We start from the raw sequence: 5,426 nt of genomic DNA on the forward strand, positions 1-5,426 counted from the left end.
AGATTTTGGCCCTTTTTTGTTTAGTGCTAACTTACCGTATGAGTACAGGAATTAGCTACTGTGTGTACTATATACGCCACAGAGTATAAACACAATTCAGTTTTTGGGTTTTTTTTTTTTTTTTTGGTGAGTTTTTTTGAGTTTTTCCTAATTTACAATACAAATTTGCTGAAAAGGGGGAATTTGATAGTTTTTGCATTATTTATAAGTTGGACATCGGGTAGGACTTAAAAAGGGTTATAACGCCTGCCTGCGAAGAAAGAAACTGCATTAAATGGAGAAAGGGAGAAGGTACAAAAATATAGAAGAAAAGCTAAGACAAAATAGAATGGCAGCGGTGGGATTCGAACCCACGCCATCGAAATGACTGGTGCCTAAAACCAGCGCCTTAGACCGCTCGGCCACGCTACCACTATACAGCATTGACACGAAACAAATCGAGCTTATCCAAAAGGCTTTAATATGGAGCTATTTTGGGGGAAAAAGAATAAAGTAAAATCAGAGAAGATGTAAGGATGAGGAGGTTGATCCAGCTATCCTCAAACAAAATATGTGTGAGACCGCCCATTCAAAGTAAATGATGAATCGCCCTATTTAGCCGCTTAACAATAGAATGCCACAATGGGGTTTGAACCCTTGACGTGTGTGATACACGCAACTACTTTTAGGGATAGGTCAGTAATTGTATGTCATCGTACCATGCATACCATACATGCAGGCCCTGTCATCCGATCAGATTTCAGATAAAATATGACTGAAGTTCCATGGCAAATTATAATTTTCGTCGCTTGCTGTCACTTTCAGCCTCTATCATTTGTGATAGAGAATATTTTCAATTATCCGAATATCTTTATTAGGTTTACAGGAAATGATCGGAAAATACATAAAAACTTGAAAATAGAAATGATCAACAATCATCACTTCTCTAAAAAAATCCTAAAAATATCTTCTTTAGAAATTTATATATTAACAAATAAAGCCGGATTTGGGGGAAATTTTTACAACACTCGATTTCTTTCTTGTATTATCCACATGTGGTATCCCATCCAAGCAGCAGGTCCTTAATACCATACACGCGTTTCATACTTTTCAACAAATTCTCTATAGAAACATTCGAAATATTTCCAATTGTTGAGTGCAAATCGGTCGACCGTGAGCGGTCTCACACATCACATCAAAGGCTACTGCAAGTGGATGTCTAACTACTTGAGATTTAAGGACTATGAATAGGTGCAATCGGATTATCTCAAGTATATAATTCCGTTAACCCTCCTCTTCCTTACATCTTCTCTGGTAAAATATAATACAATAAAATTGAAATTAAATAAAGGGTGATATGGCTAGTACTATGAGTATAGTGTAAAGTACAAAACTATTCTACACATGAATCAAGTAAGACCATGTTATTTATAACCCATCTTCCATTACTAAGTCAATTAACATGGTAATAATTAACAACGACAAGTCACGTCTGTAAAACATAGAATGTCAACATACAGAGTCATTTACACATCCGTGCTTTCATTTATTTTCCTCGGATCAGGAACTCGTTGTGTGCTTTGTGAAGACAGTTAAATAAAAAGCAATAGCATTCTTTATTTAATTGAGAACGTTAGATTCAGTATTAGTTGAAATCCATTGCAATTAGTCATGGTGTCCATAGAATAGCGCGTAGGAACTTAGAAGGTGACAAAAAATGGAGCGCCCAAAGTTACGCGAAGTTGCAAAAAAGTTCAAAACAGTACAAAAATTGAAAAAAAAAAAAAAAAAGTGGGCGCCCGCTTGATAGAATGTTCTTATTTGTTCCTCTGAAAGGAATTGTGTATTAATTTGTCAGCATAGCAGGAGTGTTTAAGAGCATTGTACATTTGATTTCATCGGAGTGGCATTTCCTTTCCTTCCTTTTTTATTCAATGCTGATTTATGTTTTTCTCTTTCTTCATACGGGCCAGTTTAACAATATGTTATTGCAGTAAAATGTAGACTGTTCCTATAGACTGGCTCCAGCAAAATAATCAAGCCAAGCTGAAAAACTTATGTAAGCATATGGCTTGTATGAATGTGATGAAGAGAAAGAAAGAAACAGAATTGAATAAAAAAATATAAAAAATAAAAAGGGCGAAAACTCTCAAATTCCCCAAAAGTTTTGTGCGAATTTATTCCACTTTAGCACCATATTTCAAAAGCTTCAGAATGGAAACATTTTTCGCACGCATTTGTACAATATACTTATGCTATCGCCAAAAGGTGCTGGATTAACTATACTTCAAGAAATTTTTTCCACCCCCTGTTAGAATTAATTAGTCAAAAAGTGGTCTAATTGGACTAATTTATAATTTCTTGAATTTAAAAAAAAATTCTTGCATGACTAATTATAAATTAGTCCAATTAGACCACTTTTTTGACTAATTAATACTTTACAGTGATGTTTGGATTGTTGTTTGGAAAATACGTCGTATGTATCACATATTGAAAATGCAAGGTTATTTGATTTGGTGTGCTGAAAGCTAGTTAAAACCTTTTAAAGTACTTTTTAAAGTTTTGCTGGGAGAAGGAAAAAAACGACACATTCATAGACACATTCCATGAGCCACACAACATTATCTTTAAATCCTTAAAATGGTTAATTATTCCACTCACATACCATATGAAGTAAAACCATGTTATTTATAACTCATCTTCCATTACCAAGTCTTGACATGGTAATAATTAAGAACGACAAGTCACGTCTGTATAACATAGAATGTCAACACACAGAGTCATTTACACATCCGTGTCTTCATTTATTTTCCTCGGATCAGGAACTCGTTGTGTGTTTTGTGAAGACGGTCAAATAAAAGGCGTTTGTCTTTATTCAATATTGAGAATGTTAGTTTCAGCTTTGTTAATACACTGCTAGCCATAGGTTTCAACATAAAAAGTCAAAGCCTTGAAATATTTTCTCAATATATGAAACTATCTTAAGAACTACTGAACCAATACTAGACTTGTTTGTACTTATTTTAATACATTGTTCATGCTGATTCCAAATGGTCATACAAATTTACATTTCTGAAATTTTTGAATTTTTAAAACAAAATTTGAAACCTCTCGTCTGCAGTCGACTCCCGCGTTGAGATATTTAAAATCCATGTAAGATGAAACTGGTTGTATGTTACCGACGTTAAGTAAATAATAGTATTTTATGCGGATCTGTATGTGTGCCTACCACCTACTCAGTCAGTCATTTATTTTACTCTGACAAATAAAATCGTCGTTCCATTCCTCGAATTACCTTGAACTTTAAATTTTGGTATCGCTGAATTAATAAGTATTACATCTCTTGTGTTACTGTTTTTAAACGGTGGTCAAAATTGTATGAAAGAAACGAACTGTTTCCATCATTTGTTTTTCAAATAATGAATTCAGTTAATGCATTAATTTATATGAAAATGTATATAGGCCTACTTGGATGTTTCTTAACTGCGTAAAGGCATATTCAACGATTTGCTCAACCGAAGGATCGTAAAAATCATCAAAATTCAGGTTTTGGAACCTTTTGTTTACATATGGAAAGGTTTCTATACAAAAACGATTCTCTTATAAACCATCTACGCACAGTTTTCACCTCGATACACCTGAGCACACATTGTCGTCCAAGAGCTCTCAAACAAGCAGTGAATTGTCTCCACACAGTCTTTGATTACACTACACGGTTGCGTGCATAGCATCGTAAGAGCTGCGGGGCTTCTAGCTGGAAATTGGTCCTCTGTGATTGGTTTTTGTCGAAACCTCAAGTGTTCCCTTCATCCAATCAGAATTGTTTTATATCAAGCGAAAGCTAACACTTAAACCTAAAAACCCTTTTCGTCATTAGGTCAACAGATAACGCAATTTAATGTTATAGCAAGGCGAATGTTGTAAATCTGTTGAAAACTACCAATACAAGCACATTTTTTGACCAAAATGTAGGTTTTAAAAGTCAAAACCTCAAGTGTTCCTTGCAATATTTTTCAAATTTTATGTTCTTAAATGAAGAGACATAATTGTCCATATACTAGCGTCATTAGAATGAGCAATGGCCAATTCTGATGCATAAAAATATCAGAAAAAAAGAATAGAAGGGGTCGTTGGATAGGCCTAACTGAACCTAATAAAGGTTGTCATCGGGTAGGGCTTGATAAAATGGAAAAAGGAAGAAGGGACAAAATAAAGAAGTTCTTGAAAGTTAACAAAAATATATTTTTTTGGCAGCGGTGGGATTCGAACCTACGCCATCGAAATGACTGGTGCCTAAAACCAGCGCCTTAGACCGCTCGGCCACGCTACCATTACACAAACGAATCGAGCTAATCCAGGCCTTATTTTTTTTAACTATGGAGAAAAAAAAGTATAATACAATGAAATAAAAGTAAAGGGAATAGCAAAACATTATTGCAGGCCCATAACCAGGGGGAAAAGGGAGAAGGGACAAAATATAGAATTACCATATAGAATACCATTACACAGACGAATCGAGCTAACAGGTCCTATATTTTTTAACTATGGCGAAAAGGAGAATAAAGTTTTTTATGTAGGCCTATACAAAGCAAAACTAAAGTGTAACAGCGAAACATTATTGCAGGCATGGGGTAAGGGGGCGGACCCCCCCCCCTCGGCACTAGTCCAAAAAGCACACCCTTCTTTACCCTACATACTGCAGTTACTGTCCATTTTCCTATACACAATACACAGTACTCTCACCATTGACGTGTGACCTCTACAAACAGTGTATGTTAGAGGTATATGGCATTGCCTAGTTAACGTCACTGTGTGAAAACTAACCTGCCAATATTTTTTGTACTCTTTGAAATTATAGAAAATATAGTTTTGTAACATGTCCTAAATTCTTAGCTAATTTAGATGTTTGGAAACATTCGCACTTTTGTGTTTTAGTAAGGGAGGGCACGGCATGGCCTGCAAAATTCCCTGTGCAAATCGAATGCAACTTTTAGTGACTATCGCTCATTTTGTGGACCGCTCTCTTCCGAAGGGCATTAAAACTAAACCACTTGACGGATATTGTTTGTACTTGCTGTCATTACGTCAATAATGTATCCATTACATGTAGCTAAAAACTGAGGGGCATCTGCAAATGGTCGTACCTCACTGATATGTAAATGACAGATAACAGCAATAAAAATTCCTTTAAAAGGAATAGGGCGGGCAAATGAAAAATTGTCAAGAGAAATGAAAGAATGAGTAAGTCTTCACAATTAAAAACAGGGAAAATATGACACAACATCGCTTTCCAATGGGGGAATAACACAAAACGTATAAACAAAGTTAAAAGAGTTTTTAACTAAATACGTTTGTTATTCTCCCATTGGAGGTTGTGTCATATTTTCCCTGATTTTAATCTTATCTATTGCTTATCCTTTGTTCTCTGCTGGTTAGTTGGAACAGAT

At 35.2% G+C, this 5,426-nt stretch overlaps 2 non-coding genes across 2 annotated transcripts; both read right to left on the reverse strand.

The window, feature by feature from the left end:
• Positions 1 to 329: 329 nt before the first annotated feature.
• Trnal-uag (transfer RNA leucine (anticodon UAG)) lies at positions 330 to 411 on the reverse strand. Its single transcript has one exon. It is a non-coding gene; the product is annotated as a tRNA-Leu (tRNA).
• A 3,816-nt stretch (positions 412 to 4,227) lies between these two features.
• Positions 4,228 to 4,309, reverse strand: Trnal-uag (transfer RNA leucine (anticodon UAG)). Its single transcript has one exon. It is a non-coding gene; the product is annotated as a tRNA-Leu (tRNA).
• Positions 4,310 to 5,426: the final 1,117 nt, after the last annotated feature.

The sequence above is a fragment of the Amphiura filiformis genome, chromosome 18 (genome assembly GCF_039555335.1).
Source record: "Amphiura filiformis chromosome 18, Afil_fr2py, whole genome shotgun sequence".
Taxonomy (NCBI): Eukaryota; Metazoa; Echinodermata; class Ophiuroidea; order Amphilepidida; family Amphiuridae; genus Amphiura; species Amphiura filiformis.